Below are 22,327 nucleotides of genomic sequence, written 5' to 3'. Positions count from 1 at the left end.
TTCTGTAAAATTTCCAGCTTGCTCAGGATGCTACATCCTTGATTCATGTTAGGGATTTAAATATGGACAAGAGCCTTGAGCACAAAAGTGTTATGAATTCATATATGAAGGCACAGCACCCCTGTCCTACAGCACACTTCTTGATGCTAATGTCAGTGTAGAGACTAGGGAAGCTAGATTGCTACATGAGGCCTCCTCCTTCGTGACCGAGAGGAGCTTTTCCTTTTCTTATCTATACTTTTTCTGGCTGTAATGTCATTTACCCCCAACCTCTCCCAATTCCATTCTTTCTCTCATTTCTCAGCCCAGCTTTGTTTGGTCAACTGCATTAAATTTCTCATTTGTTCTCCAAAGGGAAAACAAGTCAGGAAGGGGAACAGAGAGGGAGAGAATGACTAGATCTCAACGACTGAAATCTTTATACTCCATTTTCCATTTCAAACCCAGAAAGGGTGATAGACAAGCCTTAGCTTGTCTATTAAGGGTACAGCATAGCAAAAAGATGATCCCAAGAAATATCTAATTTAGGTAAAACTCACACCAGGCTAATCTGAGTCTTGGGAAAGTCAGAAGATTTCGTTTCATCAGCTGGCCTCTAGTTCTCTCTAGGACACTAGAATAATTCACGTTAATGTTGATAGCCCCATTCTTTCAACCTGCACAACAGAGAAGAATATTGTTCAGCTACCTGTTCTATAGAGATGTGTGAAAATTGGTCAGCAGTTCTCCTGGTTTGCCCTACACAAACCACTGAGGCATTTTTTTTCTTGTAAAGAGCTTAAGAGCTCCTAGTACTTTGAAAATTACAAAATGAAATACTTCATAGTAGATTTTCGCTGGAAGCAGAATATCAGTAAAGACAGCAAAGTGGCAGGCTCTCGGACAATGCATATTAGTACAGCCCAAAGCTATCTAAAGAAGAGTTTCTGGGTGAAATGAGGTTTGGTAGTGTGTGGGATACAATTTGAAAGTGCTAGTAGTGAGGAAGGGAAGGGGGGGAATGGGTGGTAATTGAGAAAAGAATCTGTAGTGTTCTGATGGTTAAGTGGCAGACTTTATTTTAGTACAGCATATCTAAGAAAGGCTTTATGATCATAATCGGACCCTAAAATACCTCATGAAAAAATTGTGTCATTGCCTTGAAGCACCTATTTTAATTTAAGTGGTTCAAAGATTAGCCGTAGCTCATTAGAAATTCTGTTGGTAGGGGAGGCAGGTCCCTGGACTTGCATTTGGAAATATTTCATTGAACAGATTTCCAAGGATCCTACTGCACAGCCAGAGCTGTCTAATAACATCAGTAGCAGTTTATAGGAAAATGGAATGGGCTATGGAAATTAGAATGTGTAACAGCTAGGGTAGCAATAAGCAAGGAGGTTAAATTGCCCTTTGCACAGAATTACAGAACTAACCACACCTAATTTCTGTGGTGTGTAAATAAAAGGGACAAAAAAATGAAACCGTATACCATCCACCTTAGGCTTAGATTCTTGTCAAACTCTTAATATATTTTTTTCAGTACCTTTCTAAAATGCACTCCGGAGGGGGTGGGATCACGGTGGTGGAATAGGAAGACTCTGAGCTCATGTTCTCCCACAGACAAACCAAAACTACAACGACAAAGACAGCGATGCTCACTGAAATTGACGCAGGGGACTAGCAGAACAGCTCTTCCACAACCAAGGCTGCAAAGAAAGGTACACACAAAGTTTGGTAGGAAGGGAGGAAAAGCCATCTGGTTGGAACCTGTACCCTAGCGGGGGACACAGAAGAGGAGGGGGATATCACAAGCTCAGGGATAGTCCCTAAGGAGTGAGGGGTTCGAGCCCCAACTTAGCACCCCAACCCTGAGGCCAGACACCAAAAAAACAAGACCCATTAGCTGGCCTGAAACCAGTGGGGCTTACCGGAGAGCATAAGAAACCAAGACCCTGCTCTTGAAAAGTGCGCACAGGCTCGTTTGTTCCCAGTCCCAGCACAGAGGCAGCAGATTGAAAACCACCTGGTGCCCTGGCCAGCTTGCCAGGATCACCCCAGCATGCATGCCAGCCCACACCCGGCCCCTGCTCCAGTAATCATTCCTCTTAAGGTGGATCCAGCTCAGGTCCCGGCCATGCCTCTAGCCAGAAGAGAGATCACCACTGGCTTTGTACACACACACACACACCGGCGAAGAAGTGAAGCCCGCGTGGGCCCCACCGCCACCCTGTGCAAGGGTACACCAAGGAAGGAACTGAGCCAGATCAGGCTAGAGCCCTGCCTCTAGCCAGGGCAAAGACCTCAGAGGTGCAGCTCCATCTCTTGGGCCTCAACCCCTCCTCTGAACAAGGCAGAGATCCAGAGCCAGCTCACGTGTGGATCCAACCCCTCAGGTTGTGGCCATGCCCCCAACCAAGGCAGAAACGAGCATCATGCCAGGGAGAAGCTCAACTCCCTCAGGCTCCTGCTTCAGCCCCTCAGGCCTCAAGGCCTTCCAGCCTCTTCTCACCAGTCTCTGCTGTGAGGACCGCTGCCAGGCTGACTTTTGGCAGAGCTGGACCTCTAACTGGCCGCACGCAGAATCTAAGTGCTGCGCGCTGGCTCCGCCCCTATTACAACCCTATGGTCCTGTTAAAAAATAAATGGAAGAGCAAGCTATCATTCAATCAACAGCCAGGAAAAACAACAAATCTTATTAAAATAAGACAAACAACAAAAAGTGTACGTTTGTAAGGAACCACAATTAAATGACTTTTTAATGGCAAAATTAGCTCATCAAAAGAAATAGAATAGTAATCCTGTACTATTCGTGCTAGTCAGAAAGAGAAAAACAATACCGTATGTTAACACATATATATGGAATCTAAAAAAAAAAAGGTTCTGATGAACCTAGGGGCAGGACAGGAATAAAGACGCAGACGTAGAGAATGGACTTGAGGACACGGGGAGGGGGGAGGGTAAGCTGGGATGAAGTGAGAGAGTGGCATGGACATATATACACTACCAAATGTAAAATAGCTAGTGGGAAGCAGCCGCATAGCACAGCGAGATCAGCTCGGTGCTTTGTGACCACCCAGAGGGGTGGGATAGGGAGGGTGGGATGGAGACACAAGAGGGAGGGGATATGGGGATATATGTATACGTATGGCTGATCCACTTTGTTATAAAGCAGAAACTAACACAACATTGTAAAGCAATTATTCACCAGTAAAGAAGTTAAAAGAAAAAAAAAAGAAGAAGAAAACAATAATACGGGATTTCTATTTTTAGTAATCTGTTCCATGCACTAAGAGACACAGTTTGTTGTATTGTGGTCAGTCGATAACTGGTAATCACAGTTAATAGGACGAGATTCAGCAATTCAGTAAAGCAAGACGAGGATTAGAATGTCATTCACACAGAGGAAAAGGATGCACTTAAATAGAAGAAATAGTGCATTTGCTGACCCTGGCACTATGGTCCTGAACAGAGAAGACTTCTAAAGGCAAACGTAAAATATTCAACTGCATACACTAATGGTCTTAGGGTAGATGCTTTTATTGAATCAAGTAGGGTTTGAAAACAGAAAACTAGAAAACAGCATGAACTTGTCCTTTGTTCTTCCATTATTGTAAATATTAATTGATTTTAGTCTTCAGCTGTAAAACAAATGAGTCATGTAGCATCTGCAACAAGAGGGAGATTACATATGAAGTCTGTATTGAAAGAAGCCTGGTGTGCCTGTTTTTGTCACGATCTCACTTCGGGCCACAAGTTCTTTGAGTCTAGAGGTTATGTGTTACTCATCTTTGTGTCACCCTAAAGTCTCTTATGGAGTATCTAACATAGTCTCATAAACTGTTGGCATTAAGCTGTCATGTTAATCAACAAAGAAGCACTTGCATTTTCAGGATTCAAAGCTAGTAAAAAAAAAAAGGGTATTTACATACGATGCTGGGTTTTAGTCAATATATAAGAATTGTTTGTAGTTAATATGCTAGGTGTCCAAAAGCGCATTGACATACCCAAGAATCTTTGGGAAGTTTCTTGACTATTTTAAACATACTCGAGTAAATCTAGTTAATTACCTTAGAAATTAACATAGTTAATTTACTTAGAAAATATTTTTTCTACATGGGTAGTTAAAAAGGTAATCTAGCTAACCTATGTGTGAGTTATTAATAACTTATAATAGAGGTGTTTGAATTTGTGCGATTCTGTAAATATGCAGCACTGAGTCTCACATGCTGAAGAGAGGTTGATTATGGTTGGAAAAGGCAGTCTCATGTGCACAGTGTTCTGACCCCTTGGCCTGGAACACTGCCTAACCAACAGGTAAAGAGCCCACAAAGCCTCTGCTGGGCTCATCTCCTTGTGTGGGAACACCTAATTGTTCCCTTGTTCTGCTTAAGTGAGTACAGTACAGTACAGTGGACTTCAGGCACACTCTCAGCTTTCAGTACTTCAGACTCCTTTGGGAGGGAGAGAGGTCCTTCTGCTGAGGAATGAGGTTGCCAGTAGATCCACTGCTTTTCACTGGCTGCCTGGGCCACGTGCTACACATTGGGACCGATGTCCACTGTTGAGCTGAGCTTGCTCTGTCTCTTCTCTAGGTGAATAAAAGCTTAGTCCATCCAGTGCTTGACTGTGCTGTGTTTTCCTTGGCAACTCTGATACCAAGATGCAGTGGGCAGAAACATTTGGGCTTCTATAACCTGGTGGCTGGCGTTGTAATGACCTTTGCTAATCCTTCATGTAATCAAAATCTTTCCTTGGCATTGGTGACCAATGCATGGTGTTCTTCTCAACAACTATAATAGTGATGATGAGATGATACCGGGGCAAATGATAATGGAAACTATAAGGGTTTCAGAAGTCAAATATCACAGTCTGTGTATAAAACTTCTTTCTATGCCAAAAGAAATATCAACTTGTTAAGGATCCATGTAAGTGTGAACTAAAAAACAGAATAAATAGTTAAAAGCTTTAGTTAAAATGTGTTTAACGGGGCTTCCCTGGTGGCACAGTGGTTAAGAATCCGCCTGCCAATGCAGGGGACACCGGTTCAATCCCTGGTCCAGGAAGATCCCACATGCCGTGGAGCAACTAAGACGGTCCGCCACAACTGCTGAGCCTGCACTATAGAGCCGGTGAGCCACAACTACTGAGCCCAAGTGCTGCAACTACTGAAGCCTGCGTGCCTAGAGCCCATGCTCCACAACAAGAGAAGCCACCACAATGAGAAGTCTGTGCACTGCAATGAAGAGTGGCCCCCGCTCCCTGCAACTAGAGGAGGCCCATGTGCAGCAACGAAGACCCAACACAGCCAAAAATAATAAATAAATAATTTTTTAAAAATGTGTTTAATAATCGATTGTGAAATGTGAGAATAACAAGTTGAAAATATTCATATTTTCCTGTAATCCACAGTACAGAAGGAAACTACAGAATTAGCTGTCATACTTAATGCTTGAAATTTTAAATTTGGGGAGCGAGCCATGAGACATCATTTTTACCTCCCTTCTTAAATGATGACAAAGTCCTCTCCATCAAATTGACTGCCTTGCGTATCTCCTTCAGCTTCAATATTAATGTTCTCAGAAGCCCCCAAATTTGGAAGGGCTCGAAGAGTCAATCTGTCCTTGCCAAACCCAAGCACCTAATTAGGATTTTTGAACATGCATTAAATATTTCTTCTCCAGAAAAACTACCATGAAGACTAGTCATTTTAAGATCCAATTGTATAGCATGCTCAACTTCTATTTCCTATTTCTCATAATATAGAAAATTCTTGGTTGAGGAAGTTTAGACTTATATGCAAGGCTCTCCTTATCCCATCCTTTTCCTTTGTATCTTTTCGACCTTAAACCAGTAAAACTACCAATGATGGATATAATTAGTTTAACTTTTGGTGAAAACTGATATGGAAAAGGTTCATTTATGACATCCAAGGAATGAAAATTATACAAGTGCTTGCAATGATAATGGAATTTTTGGAAGGCTTTAGTACCATTGCAGCCACTCCAGAGGTACAAATTTTTCAAATATCTTCCATGGCTATCCCCACATTTACATAAATGCCCTTTAATTTCTTTCCTCTCCATGTAGAGTATTGCTAAGAGTTGGTGAGATCAGAAGAGGAGGGAAAGTAGGAATAAATAGTCAGCATTATAAGCATAAGGGCATTCTAGCCTGGCTAAATTTCATGTATTGGTATGATATACATTTGCAAAAAGCACACATTTTGCTAGGAATCTTTAAAGAACCTCAGTGTGGAAAAGTCAGTGTCTGAGACTGCTACTGTGCGTTTCATGGGTTGATGGGGGACAAAAAAAACCCTCATAGGCAAATACTCATTTTAAGGCCACCTGAATTGCCAACACATTTTGTCTTACAAATGTGAAGCTATACTTCCAAGAAACAAAACCAAAAAAAAATACTGAAACCCATTAGAAAGTGCTTGTGAAACAGTCAGGCTTTGAGGACTCACTTGGTTTTGATGATTTGAAGAGCAGAGGAAGAGTGTGAAACTAATTTCCACCTGGATAGGGGTTTGTTTTCCTTGCTCATTTAATATTAGAGCCAGCAGTAATAAATGGTTTAGTGTGACCCTGAAACTCTCTCTTCATTTAGACCAGACTGATCGGCAAGTCTGTGAACAAATAGGTCATTTCCCACAGAAGGGCTATGATACATGCACTTTCTATTGCCAGATTTGAAACCCCTTCATATTTTAGTTGAACTGCAATCCTTGGCATGCTGACTACACAAGCATATCCTATGACCATGGGTTAGTGACAGTGGTTAGTAAAAATAATTACTCATTATAATTAATAACAACATGACAAAGCTTTCAGGCTGCTTCGTTTGGCATATAATGCTAAGTTTGAAAGTCATCTTACTTTTTTTCAGCCCTTCACATCAGAAGGGACTATTTGCTGCCCTTGTTTTCCAACACTGGATATAAGGCAGAGAGATAAAAACAACTTGCCAAAGGTCAAACAGAACATCAGGAAAAGTACTAGGTATTAAACTTCAGGCTTACTAATAACGAGGCACTTGGTTTCATTGCCTGACATTCTCATGTGTGAGACTCTGACTTGTCTCCTACAGGATGCACTACTATTGCCACTTCATTTTCTATAATTGCTCATTAGACTGGCACAAACAGTGGCTTTATCTTAAATGAGAAATTTGAATAAAATCAAGCTCAACTGTGATTCAAACATACAGAATAATCAGTAGAGCTTCACAATACTTTTAACCATTCCTCTTTTAGTTTACCTTGAAAAGTCAAATTTCAGGTTTCTCTTGAAAACTTACTTTTCACATTTCTCGTAACAAATCACATCTTATATTAGCACATGATCAATTTTGTTGCTAACTGGTTATAACAAGACAATAGAGTTAGATGGCCAAACACAAAGGATACTCATAAAAACTTAGCTGGCCATACCTCAACCTCAAATTTACAGTCCCAAGATGTGTTATTACTATAGTTATGAATATAGCCACACACAAGGAGATATTCACATTTATATGGTGTGTACTGATTGAAAATAGACATCCTGTCAAAAATCCATCCGTAGAACCCTGCCTTAGAGATAGTTTTAATTATGCTGCCAGATCACTGAATATATAAATCCTCCTCTTCTACTTAGAAGAATTTTGATGGAAAAAAACATTTGAGACAACTGTATCAGCAGCTGGATATACCTGAAATGCATGCTGTAGGAAAGTAGGCAGTATTATATTAAATTATCACTTTTCAAGCTATCTCTATATTGGGCTACTAAATGGATAATTTTTTATTAAATTATAAAATTAAGTTACGTAGCAGAGGGAGATATTCCTCAAATTGGTTTTACAGATGTTTTAATTGAATATCTTTTGGAGTGGGATGTAAGAAATTGAACTGACTGGTCATTTCAATACATTAAAATAATCTGTGTAGATGGTATGAATGTTAAGATAATAGAGCATTAAACACTTATTGGAATCACTATAGTTTGAAACTGTGAGTGTTATAATTAGTACTCTTTCTGGCATTATTATACACATTCCTAATACATAGAGCTAAATGCACTGGTAGGCTGAGTTTCTCAGTTTTGCATTCCTACTGCCTTTTTAATCTAGATGCTTATCAGTAGAATAAGTCACGTGCCAACTCAGAGTTAGAAACCAGAACTGAGACCTTGGTATTGTGTTTTTCTAGCAAAATGTTTTTACCTGCTTTGACTAATCTTATGCTAAATACTCTAACTTTAAATAGCTCACAGGGCAGCACTTGTAGCTCTTACCTTGATATAACTGATTCCATTCTTTTTTTTTTTCCAGTATGCGGGCCTCTCACTGTTGTAGCCTCTCCCGCTGCGGAGCACAGGCTCCGGACGTGCAGGCTCAGCGGCCATGGCTCACGGGCCCAGTCGCTCCGCGGCATGTGGGATCTTCCCGGACCGGGGCACGAACCTGTGTCCCCTGCATCGGCAGGTGGACTCTCAACCACTGCGCCACCAGGGAAGCCCTGATTCCATTCTTAATTAAAATTTATGACAGCTTAGATCTGAAAAGCAATCTATTGTTCCCCCATCAGACTTAGAAAAGACTTATATGTCCAAGTGCGTATTTCCTGGCCCATACCAAATTGATGTCTACTTCTACAGGAAACCAATACACTGGTTAATTGAGACTGTTCCACACATTGAGAAAAATTTAAAGAAACTTATCCAATTTAATAATTTAAGGCTGGAATAGTAAAAAAATATATGTATTTTTAAATGGGTTCCATAAGATTTTTTGTAGCTATATCATGCATGAAAGCAGAATACTATCACATTCATTTCACATTATTTGAATCAATGTAACACTCACCTTTTTTAAAAAGACGAGTTTTTTTTAGGGCAGTTTTATGTTTAGAACAAAATTGAGAGGAAAGTACAGAGAATTCTCACATACGCCCTACCTTCATGCATGCGTAGCTCCCTTCATTATCAACATTACTCACCAAAATAGTACATTTTTTACTAAGGATGATACATCCTAATCACCCAATGTCCATAGTTTACCTTAGGGTTCACTCTTGGTGTTGTGCATTCTATGGGTTTTGATAAAAGTATTATGACATATCCATTATAATAATATCACACAGAGTATTTTCACTGCCCTAAGAATCCTCTGTCCTCCACCCATTCATCCCTCACAACCCACTAACCCATGGCAACAATGGATCGTTTTACTGTCTCAATAGTTTTGCCTTTTCCAGAATGTCACCTTGTTGGAATCACACAGTATGTAGCATTTTCAGATTGGCATCTTTCACTTAGTAATATGCAATTTAACTTTCCTCCATGTCTCCATGTCTTTTCATGGCTTGATAGTTCATTGCTTTTTAGCGCTGAATGAAATTTCATTGTCTGAGTGTACCTCAGTTTATTTATCCATTCACCTACTGAAGGACATCTTGGTTGCTTCCAAGCTTTGGCAATGATGAAAAGCTGCTACAAACATCCATGTGCAGGGCTTTTTGTGGACATAAGTTTTCATCTCCGTTGGGTAAATACCAAGGAGTGTGATTTCTAGATCTTATGGTAAGAGCATGTTTAGTTTTGTAAGAAACTGTCTTCCAAAGTGGCCGTATGATTTTGCACTCCCAGGAGGAATGTAGGAATGTTCCTGTTGCTCCACTTCTTTGTCAGCATTTGGTGCTCTCCGTGTTCTGGACTTTGACCATTCTAATAGATGTGTAGTGATATCTCATTGTTTTAATTTGTGTTTTCCTAATAACAAATGATGTGGAACATCTTTTCATGTGCTTATTTGCCATCTGTGTATCTTCTTCCATGAGGTGTCTGTTAAAGGCTTATGACCATTTTTTAATCACGTTGTTTGTTTTCTTATTTTTGAGTTTTAAGTGTTCTTTGTATATCATGGATAGCAGTCCTTTATCAGATGTGTCTTTTACAAATATTTTCTCCTAGTCTATGGTTGTCTTTTAATTCTCTTGATATTGTCTTTCACAGATCAGAAGTTCTTAATTGTAATGAAGCCCGGCTAGCTCATCAATCATTTATTTCATGGGCCATGCCTTTGGTGTTGTACCTAAAAAGGTAACACCATACCTATGGTCATCTAGGTTTTCTCCTATGTTATATCTCCCAAGAGTCTTATAGTTTTGTATTGTACATTTAGGTCTATGATCCATTTTGAGGTAATTTTGTGAAATGTTTAAGGCCTGTATCTAGATTTTATTTTTTTGCATGTATATGTCTAGTTGTTTCAGCACCATTTGTTGAGGAGACTATCACTCCATTGTATGGTAACATTCACCTTTTTTGGTAATTTAGATTTTGCTTCAGTGATGACAGTAGAAATTGGTACTCTATTCTGTCACTTCAGGTAATAACTGCATTTCTATTTTCTTTTCATTACAAATCAATAATGCAATTAACATAACAAGCTCCCCAGAGCTATCTAATTATTGCTTTTATAAAGCAAAGAATTGCCACATAAAATGTAAAATAGCTCGAAACAAAATCACAAAACAAATTCCAGGAAACCACTCCCTAGAAAAAGAAAATAGTGTACCTTTTATACAACTGGTTTTCTTTAAGATTTTGTAAGAACTAAGGATAGACTAGCACCAACCAAATCAAGGAACTCACTCTATTCACTTAAAGAATCAACATAATCCAGTTTGGGTTCCCAAAAGAAAACATGCTGCCCTTCAGATATGTTGATACCATTTTAGACCATTAATTCCTTTATTTTATTTAACTCATGGAAAAGCAACTTTAGTACATGAATAAGAAACTAAGAATTCTGACTATACATATATACCAGTTACTATTTTAATCAAATGACACTTATAACCAACTTAATCTGATGTATATTTAATGGCATTCATGAATTTTTTTCAGGATAAATAGGCATAAATTGTAAGTAATTAGCATATATACTGCTAATTGATTAGTATTATGTTTACATAGCCACATCTTTCTCTTTCTCTCTCACACACACAGATAAACACACACACACACACACACACACACGTTTCTTGTATCACTTTTAGATCTTTTGTTTTTCAAACAACTGTACAGCATTTGAATTTCATAGGCTGTGAATTAAAGACAGTAAGGGGGCACTGACTGGGATGCATAATAAGACAAGTCACATAGTTAAATAACCGTGGGAGATACAAGCATTAGGAAGAAAAGTGAGGTACATTTAGGTGGATAGTTAGTGTTCAAAGGTCTTGGCACATAGGTAGACAATGAGATATGACAGCCAGAAATGAGATACCAAGATCTGAGTTGATAACAAAATCCATAATTAATGCATGGTAGCAAATGGAGGTGGATAGGGCAACAGGGGTAGTCTCAAGTATGGAGAAGCACTCTGTTCTTAGTCAGCTCAGAAAGTGACTCTAATTGTAACAATTAAAGGGCTTCTGGTCCAGGTAATACTGGGATAACTACTTAATAAGTACTACTTTAAGCCTCATCAGAATTTATGCCTCATACCAAAAAGAAGCCAGAGCATAAAAGTAAATCAGGGCATTTCTTGGTCCACACTTCCAGTGGTTTTTCATCACTGGAAACTTTCCATCACTGGAAACAAACCTAAAATTGATCATAGCTTACAAGACTTACCTTGACTTGCCCCACCCCTACCCTGTCTTTTTGATATTCCTTGGAACACGCCAAACTTGCTCTCATATCTGGGCTTTTACACTTTCTGTACTCTCTGCCTACAACCAAGGCTCATTCCATTAAATCATTAAGGCTTCTGCTCAAATGTCACTTTCTTGAGATGTATTTTCTGAGAATCTTATCTAAAACAGCAACCCACCCTGGCAAACCTCTTAACGCTATCAATTTTTCTTTATATGTGACATCGTTGAATATATTTATTTGTTTATTTTATACCTCCTCTATTAGAATACCAGTTCCATGAAGGCAGAACCTTCTGTCTATTGTGTCACTCTTGTATCACTAGCACGAGAGTTGGAATTACTGCTATGAAGCTAATGAAACTTAAACTTCAGGGACTCTCATTTGCATAGGCCCTTTTCAAGGCACTGCATGTAATTTTGTATTTATAATTTTGTAGTCTTCTTTGCAAAGTGGGCCTATCAAAATCGTGTAAGCTTTTTTTTTTTTTTTTTTTTTGCGGTACGCGGGTCTCTCACTGTTGTGGCCTCTCCCGTTGCGGAGCGCAGGCTCAGCAGCCATGGCTCACGGGCCCAGCCGCTCCGCGGCATGTGGGATCTTCCCGGACCGGGGCAAGAACCGTGTCCCCTGCATCGGCAGGCGGACTCTCAACCACTGCACCACCAGGGAAGCCCTATGTAAGCTTTTAGACCTCACTAAACCCCTGCTTAGCATCTAGTGTCTGACACTTCATAAGCCCTTAATAAATATTCTTTTAGTGAAAGGGTAAAAATGAATGAATAAGCATCTTACGACAAAAAGGTTTCTTAGCTTTTCCCTTCATAGCAAGTTTTAATAAGGGTTGAACTTGGTTGAAAAGTAAAAGATGTTAGGTAGCCATTGAGGATATGGGAACAGGGCTGTTCTGAAGAATATGAAGAGATACTAGAAGAGGATGCTACTGGGATATTAAATTAGAGCAGAGATTTACATTATGATATATTGCCTTAATAAATGGTACTCCAATTATAATCCCACTTCTTGTGACACAGCTTTCTTTCTCTTATATTTCCTAGGAGCTACTCTTTCTAGTATATCCAGGGAGTATCCATACTTTTAAGAAAATCACTGAAGCATGACTGCCTCCTCATTACTGCACTGGGTTGCTTCTTACTTTTCCCTGCATCGTTTTTATAATCTTCAAGGCTTTTAAGAAAGTTTATAGATTCGATCAGGATTGTGTCATAAAGTGGCCTTTGCCCAGTGGAAAAATAGTTGCATACTGCATGCATACCTTATAAATACAGTTAAATATCTATGTCTATAGATAAGTGTATAATATACACAAATATACCATAGATGATATATGTGAGAGAGAGAAAGAGATTTAGGATTTATTTTCACTTGTTAATTGTAGCTGCTCTATAGGATCTTTCAGCTCTTCCTGAGTCATTAATAAGGAATTCATAAAAATGAGCCATTAATAAAAGAGCTTGGTTAAATAATACATTACATTTAAATAATGGTCAAAACTAGTTACAATGAAAACTATCTATGAATTGATCACTCTCAATTTATAGAAGCCCATCTGCCTTGGTTTTTAATCTACTCAAACTGTTTTTTGGCCAGTAGCGCTGCCTGAGGCAAATTTATATCAACCTGACAAAAAGCAATAGAAAGTCTTGCTTCAGAGGTTCTCACTGCTTAAAGCTTCGATACTTCTTTAAAAGCTCCAAGGTGTTATAATTAAAAATGTATCAATTGCTTAACTTGTCAACCAAAGGCAGTTATTGTAAAGCATTATTTCCCCTCAAACAGCTAGACTCTCATTGCTCATGTGTGATGGCATTTATAGAAAAAATATAATTAAAGTGTAAATTTAAATTTTGGGAAGGAAACCTCATCAAAGCATCTCCAAAACTTCTGGAAACTGTTCACTTTCTCAGAAACTGTACGTACTTTCAATTAACATTTACAGATAAACATGTGCAAACACAATTAACAGGCAAATTTTTGATGGTGACTTGAGAGGAAGGGTGAAAAGACTCTCTCCACAAATGTTTTGTTGACTTGAGTAATGGAATGGAAATTGAAATTGTAGTTAAAGATATTTCTTTGAACCTGGGGGTGGTGGGCGGGGGATGATGGAAGAGTAAGACGCAGAGATCACCTTCCTCCCCACAGATACATCAGAAATACATCTACATGTGGAACAACTCCTACAGAACACCTACTGAACGCTGGCATAAGACCTCAGACCTCCCAAAAGGCAAGAAACTCCCCACGTACCTGGGTAGGGCAAAAGAAAAAAGAATAAACAGAGGCAAAAGAATAGGGACGGTACCTGCACCAGTGGGAGGGAGCTGTTAAGGAGGAAAGGTTCCCACACACCAGGAAGCCCCTTCGCGGGTGGAGACTGCGGGTGGCGGAGTGGGGGAGCTTCGGGGCCCGCAGAGGAGAGCACAGCAACAGGGGTGCAGAGGGCAAAGCGGAGAGATTCCCGCACAGAGGATCAGTGCCGACCGGCACTCACCAGCCCGAGAGGCTTGTTTACTCACCCGACAGGCAGAGTGGGGCTGGGAGCTGAGGCTCGGGCTTCGGTCGGAGCGCAGGGAGAGGACTGGCAGCGTGAACACAGACTGCAGGGGGTTAGTGCGCCACAGCTAGCTGGGAGGGAGTCCGAGGAAAAGTCTGGACCTGCCTTTAAGAGGCAGGAGATTTTTCTTCCCTCTTTGTTTACTGGTGCGCGAGGAGAGGGGATTAAGAGCGCTGCTTAAAGGAGCTCCAGAGACAGGCGCGGCTCGCGGCTAAAAGCGCGGACCCCAGAGACGGGCAGGAGACGCTAGGGCTGCTGCTGCCACCACCGAGAGGCCTGTGTGCGAGCACAGGTCACCATCCACAACCCACTTCTCGGGAGCCTGTGCAGCCCGCCACTACCAGCGTCCCGGGATCCAGGGAGAACTCTCCCGGAAGAACGTACGGCGTGCCTCACGCTGGTGCAACGTCACTCCGGCCTCTGCAGCTGCAGGCCCGCCCCACACTCAATGCCCCTCCCTCCCCGCAGGCCCTGAATCAGCGGCTCCTTTAACCCCATCCTGTCTGAGCAAAGAACACTCACCCTCCGGCTACCTACACGCAGAGGCGGGGACAAATCCAAAGCTGAAACCCGGGAGCTGTGCGAACAAAGAAGGGAAAGGGAAATCTCTCCTAGCAGCCTCAGGAGCAGCGGATTAAAGCTCCACATTCAACTTGATATATACCCTGCATCTGTGGAATACATGAATAGACAATGAATCATCCCAAATTGAGGAGGTGGACTTTTAGAGCAAGATTTATGATTTTTTTCCCCTTTTCCTCTTTTTGTGAGTGTGTATGTGTATGCTTCTGTATGAGATTTTGTCTGTATAGCTTTGCTTTCACCACTTGTCCTACAGTTCTATCCGTCCATTTTTTTTAACTTAAATATTTTTTCTTAATAATTATTTTAATAACTTTACTTTATTTTACCTTAATTTATTTTACTTTCTTTTATCCTCTTTCTTTCTTTCTTTCTTTTTTTCTTTCTACTTTTTCTCACTTTTATTCTGAGCTGTGTAGATGAAAGGCTCTTGGTGCTCCAGCCAGGAGTCAGTGCTGTGCCTCTGTCACCAGAACACAGGCACTAGTCCCCATCACCAGGAAGCCAACACAAGCCACTGAACCAACTTTAGCCACTGGGGACAGACACCAAAAACAACGGGAACTACGAACCTGCAGCCTGCAAAAAGGAGAACCCAAACACAGTGAGATAAGCAAAATGAGAAGACAGAAAACCACACGGCAGATGAAGGAGCAAGATAAAAACCCACCAGACGTAATAAACAAAGAGGAAATAGGCAGTCTACCTGAAAAATAATTCAGAATAATGATAGTAAAGATGATCCAAAATCTTGGAAATAGAATAGAGAAAATGCAAGAAACATTTAACAAGGACCTAAAAGAACTAAAGAGGAACCAAGCAACCATGAACAACACAGTAAATGAAATTAAAAATACTCTAGAAGGGATCAATAGCAGAATAACTGAGGCAGAAGAACGGACAAGTGACCTGGAAGATAAAGTAGTGGAAATAACTACTGCAGAGCAGAATATAGAAAAAAGAATGAAAAGAACTGAGGACAGTCTCAGAGACCTCTGGAACAACATTAAATGCACCAACATTCGAATCATAGGGATTCCAGATGAGATATCAATTACAGGAAAAGATCTGTAAAAAATACAGACACATGGAGGCTAAACAATACACTACTTAATAACGAAGGGATCACTGAAGAAATCAAAGAGGAAATCCAAAAGTACCTACAAACAAATGACAATGGAGACACGACGACCCAAAACCTACGGGATGCAGCAAAATCAGTTTTAAGAAGAAACTTTACAGCAATACAAGCCTACATGAAGAAAGAAGAAACATATGAAATAAACAATCTAAACTTACACCTAAAGCAATTGGAGAACGAAGAACAAAAACTCCCCAAAGTTAGCAGAAGGAAAGAAATCATAAAGATCAAATCAGAAATAAATGAAAAAGAAATGAAGGAAAAAATTGCAAAGATCAGTAAAACTAAATGCTGATTCTTTGAGAAGATAAACAAAACTGATAAACCATTAGCCAGACTCATCAGGAAAAAAAGGGAGAAGACTCAAATCAATAGAATTAGAAATGAAAAAGGAGAAGTAACAATGGACACTACAAAAATACAAAAGATCATGAGAGGTTACTACAAGCAACTGTATACCAATAAAATGGACAACTTGGAAGAAATGAACAAATTCTTAGAAATGCACAACCTCCCCAGACTGAATCAAAAGAAATAGAAAAAATGAACAGACCAATCACAAGCACTGAAATTGAAACTGGGATTAAAAATCTTCCAACAAACAAAAGCCCAGGACCAGTTGGCTTCACAGGCAAATTCTTTCAAACATTTAGAGAAGAGCTAACACCTATCCTTCTCAAACTCTTCCAAAGTATAGCAGATGGAGGAACACTCCCAAACTCATTCTACGAGGCTACCGTCACCCTGATACCACAACCAGACAAGGATGTCACAAAGAAAGAAAACTACACGCCAATATCACTGATGAACATAGATGCAAAAATCCTCAGCAAAATACTAGCAAACGGAATCCAACAGCACATTAAAAGGATCATAAACCATGATCAAGTGGATTTTATTCCAGGAATGCAAGGATTCTTCAATATATGCAAATCAATCAATGTGATACAACATATTAACAAAATGAAGGAAAAATCATATGGTCATCTCAACAGATGCAGAGAAAGCTTTCGACAAAATTCAACACCCATTTATGATAAAAACCCTGCAGAAAGTAGGCATAGAGGGAACTTTCCTCAATACAATAAAGGCCATATATGAGAAACCCACAGCCAACATTGTGCTCAATGGTGAAAAACTGAAAGCATTTCCACTAAGATCAGGAACAAGACAAGGTTGCCCACTCTCACCACTCTTATTCAACATAGTTTTGGAAGTTTTAGCCACAGCAATCAGAGAAGAAAAGGAAATAAAAGGAATCCAAATCGGAAAAGAAGAAGTAAAGCTGTCACTGTTTGCAGATGACATGATACTATACATAGAGAATCCTAAAGATGCTACCAGAAAACTACTAGAGCTAATCAATGAATTTGGTAAAGTAGCAGGATACAAAATTAATGCACAGAAATCTCTGGCATTCCTATACACTAATGATGAGTAATCTGAAGGTGAAATAAAGAAAACACTCCCATTTACCATTGCCACAAAAAGAATAAAATATCTAGGAATAAACCTACCTAAGGAAACAAAAGACCTGTATGCAGAAAATTATAAGACACTGATGAAAGAAATTAAAGATGATACAAATAGATGGAGAGATATACCATGTTCTTGGATGGGAAGAATCAACATTGTGAAAATGACTCTACTACCCAAAGCAATCTACAGATTCAATGCAATCCCTATCAAACTACCACTGGCATTTTTCACAGAACTAGAACAAAAAATTTCACAATTTGTATGGAAACACAAAAGACCCCGAATAGCCAAAGCAATCTTGAGAACGAAAAACGGAGCTGGAGGAATCAGGCTCCCTGACTTCAGACTATACTACAAAGCTACAGTAATCAAGACAGTATGGTACTGGCACAAAAACAGAAAGATAGATCAATGGAACAGGATAGAAAGCCCAGAGATAAACCCACGCACATATGGTCACCTTATCTTTGATAAAGGAGGCAGGAATGTACAGTGGAGAAAGGACAGCCTCTTCAATAAGTGGTGCTGGGAAAACTGGACAGGTACATGTAAAAGTATGAGATTAGATCACTCCCTAACACCATACACAAAAATAAGCTCAAAATGGATTAAAGACCTAAATGTAAGGCCAGAAACTATCAAACTCTTAGAGGAAAACATAGGCAGAACACTCTATGACATAAATCACAGCAAGATCCTTTTTGACCCACCTCCTAGAGAAATGGAAATAAAAACAAAAATAAACAAATGGGACCTAATGAAACTTCAAAGCTTTTGCACAGCAAAGGAAACCATAAACAAGACCAAAAGACAACCCTCAGAATGGGAGAAAATATTTGCAAATGAAGCAACTGACAAAGGATTAATCTCCAAAATTTACAAGCAGCTCATGCAGCTCAATAACAAAAAAACAAACAACCCAATCCAAAAATGGGCAGAAGACCTAAATAGACATTTCTCCAAAGAAGATATACAGAATGCCAACAAACACATGAAAGAATGCTCAACATCATTAATCATTAGAGAAATGCAAATCAAAACTACAATGAGATATCATCTCACACCAGTCAGAATGGCCATCATCAAAAAATCTAGAAACAATAAATGCTGGAGAGGGTGTGGAGGAAAGGGAACACTCTTGCACTGCTGGTGGGAATGTGAATTGGTACAGCCACTATGGAGAACAGTATGGAGGTTCCTTAAAAAACTACAAATGGAACTACCATATGACCCAGCAATCCCACTACTGGGCATATACCCTGAGAAAACCATAATTCAAAAAGAGTCATATACCACAATGTCCATTGCAGCTCTATTTACAATAGCCCAGAGATGGAAATTTTTTGTGGATGGACCTAGAGTCTGTCATACAGAGTGAAGTAAGTCAGAAAGAGAAAGACAAATACCATATGCTGACACATGTATATGGAATTTAAGTGAAAAAAAATGTCATGAAGAACCTAGGGGTAAGACAGGAATAAAGACACAGACCTACTAGAGAATGGACTTGAGGATATGGAGAGGGGGAAGGGTAAGCTGTGACAAAGTGAGAGAGTGGCATGGACATATATACACTACCAAACGTAAAATAGATAGCTAATGGGAAGCAGCTGCATAGCACAGGGAGATCAGTTCGGTGCTTTGTGACCACCTAGAGGGTTGGGATAGGGAGGGTGGGAGGGAGGGAGATGCAAAAGGGAAGAGATATGGGAACATATGTATATGTATAACTGATTCACTTTGTTATAAAGCAGAAACTAACACACCATTGTAAAGCAATTTTACTCCAATAAAGATGTAAAAAAAAGAGACATTTAAAAAGTGTTATGAAGTCACATTTAAACATCTTTTCATGGTTTTGTCTATTGCTCAGGAAAGTTTTCCTTACTACAAAATTGACATTTTTTTCTGAATATATATCCAATTGCTTCAAAATTTATTGACTGATCTACATTTTCCTCAATGATCTTAAAGTTAACCTTTATATCATAAACTAAATATATAGACCTTTATCATAGATTAAATATATGTAATAAAAAAAGATATTTCTTTTTAGTGATTTCATTCTTATTTTATCTTTCTGTTGCCCCCTCTTTTTCCTCAAGAAATACAGAATGCAATTACTAGCATAATGATTAAAGAAATAATTAGGCACTGCAGGCTCACATCACAATAATTTAAGACAATTTCAAGCTTTTACTACCATGTCAAATTAGCAAATTCTCTCTGTTACAAAAAAGTTTGTGAAGCAAAACTACTCCATCTTCGTCTGATTCCACCACCACACACACAAAAAACCCCACATTGATGGCAAAAGGAACATTCTCTTATCTTGTATATAAAGGAATAAAATCACTTCTCCATAAATTAAAATGCCAGAATCAGTTCTACTCTGTTGTTTTTGTGCAAACAAGCTGCTTTTCATGGAAAGCTTTTATTTTAATTAAATAACAGACTCAAGCCGCTGCAAATAATTGTGTTGTTAATCTCACTACATTACTTTGAACCGAAAGTGAGGAAAAACTGGTCAATGTTAATCAATTGCCTTGGAGGAACACAGAGCTCTTTTGACAGAGTTGCATAATGGATGAAGCACAAAATGAGATAATTGGGAGATGTTTGTCCTAGAGGGTGCTAAGTTCGTAATTACAATTAAAAAGTTCTCTCATATCATAATATTGTGCTTTGTAAAAACACACACTCTGTCTTTATTTGAATGCATCAATATATATTTTTCCAAACCAATAATGTTCTGTTCATCTGTAACCTAGCCTGAGGTTGGAAAACTAACGAAGAATGTAAATAATCCTGACTACTCATATTTTTTTCTAACATGAGTGCTATTGCATGATCATTCATAGATAGCTCCTTGACCAGAGAAGTGAAGCCTTTCTTGAATACATGATCCTAGAGTGACTGGAAAAAGTAAATATTTGATCGAAAATTTTAACTCTGCATTGTTTCAGGATTATGTTTTATAAACTCTAAAATCTCCAAGTGAAGTCTGGTATATTAGGATGTTAGAAAATTCATGGGCAGATAAAGATTATTTCAGAGATGCTTTATATCAAATGGTGATAGTTCAACATCTTGTTTCTTTCAAGAAAATCAAAGCATTTTGTTGGGAGCTCTTTGGGACCTGTCATATAGTCAAGGCATAATCCCTTAACACATAAAAAAGAGTTACTAATATATTGCATTATGATATTTTTCCACAGTTTATAAAACCCTTCTGTTGGTTCAAGATTTCAAGAGCTCCTTGGGTGAAATCTGAAACTGGCCCCCATACACGGAGGGCTAAGAGAAATGGAAGAAAGAGGCAGCCCACCTCAGATTGGTAGGTGGAAGTTTTAATAAGCAAGGGAAATTACATACAGACTTATCTTGGGTTACCGCAAGACAAGTAGATCTCCACACCAGCCCTCCAGAATCTTGAGTTTAAATAGAAGACTTAATGGGGTTTAGTCACATACATAGTCCAAATGGTCTCAGTAACACTTCACTCTCTCAAGGATACGTCCTTGAAATGACTCCTACTTAAGAAACTGTGGGCAGAATGTAGATTCCAAGGACAGGGGAGGGGGTGAAGAACATCTGACTGCCTGGCTCCGGCTGTCCGGTCAAAAGATAATTGTGTTCACTGATGATCTCCTCCATCAACTTTCTTATTTGCAACAATCTTGTGAAGTAGGTAAAGCTGGTTTCATCATCTCTGTCCATTGTATAGTTGAGAAAATTAGGACTTAGTCAGTAGTTACCAGAAAGAGAATTTGAATTTGGGCCTTCAACCTCCAGGTCTAATGCTTATTTTCCTATACAATATTAAGAAATACGAATTTAAAGAGCCAAAGAAGAAGGTGGAAAGGGGTTAAAACCATGAAACTGGTGCCCATTCTCTTTTGCAGGCCAGTCATGGGTCTATTTACTAGCCTTTTTTATTTCACAAGTTTCAAAGGACTAATGATGCATGTCATAATGCCCAGGTGAGTGATTGGTCTGTACAGATTATACAAAAAGTCCATTTTAATTTAAATATTTATAATTCACATCTCTCTGCCAAGACATGTCCTCCTGTTAGTCAATAAACCTTTAACAATTACCTTGAGAAGGTTTTACTGTGGCCATACAATTATTATTAGTGAAAAAGAAATATCCCAAGAATCAATGCTCAGACAGGAATAGGGACCCTTAAAAATTTCATAATACATCAATGCTGAAGCTTTCATTTCTGTTTCAAAGCTTAAGTGCCATTTAAATCTTATTACTTTCAGGCTAACTATGTAGAATGTTTTAAAAAAAACATTTAATGCATCCAGGCAGAGTTTCAAGATGCTTATTTAATATTAGGGTTGAAAGGAAACTTAGACAGCATCTACTCCAACCCCTTCTTTTTATAAACAAAGAAGATAAGTTTCAGAGGTGCTATGACTTGCCCAAGTTCTCACAGTTAGTGGTATAGTTGGAAATACAATCCTGCTTTCTTGTGTCCCACTTAAATCTCTTTCCATCACATCTCCTAAATCTCTCCTCACTCTACTGCAAAATGTAGGTTTGAATAAAATATATATTAATTATTTTTAATATTAGTATAACAGTAGTTGCATAAAAATCAGTACTCAGGGCTTCCCTGGTGGCACAGTGGTTGGGACTCTGCCTGCCAATGCAGGGGACACGGGTTTGAGGTCTGGTCAGGGAGAAGCCCACATGCCGCGGAGCAGCTGGGCCCGTGCGCCGCAACTACTCAGCCTGCGCTCTGGAGCCCACAAGCCACAACTACTGAAGCCCGCGTTTAGAGCCCGTGCTCCAACAAGGGAAGACACTGCAATGAGAAGCCCCGGCACCGCAGCAAAGGGTGGCCCCCGCTCGCCACAACTGGAGAAAACCTGTGCGCAGTGGCAGAGACCAATGCAGCCAAAAATAAAT

This window comes from Neophocaena asiaeorientalis, unplaced genomic scaffold (genome assembly GCF_003031525.2).
Source record: "Neophocaena asiaeorientalis asiaeorientalis breed wild unplaced genomic scaffold, Neophocaena_asiaeorientalis_V1.1 scaffold402, whole genome shotgun sequence".
Taxonomy (NCBI): domain Eukaryota; kingdom Metazoa; phylum Chordata; class Mammalia; order Artiodactyla; family Phocoenidae; genus Neophocaena; species Neophocaena asiaeorientalis.
The sequence above is the reverse complement of the archived record's forward strand: the minus strand, read 5'-3'. Positions refer to the sequence as shown.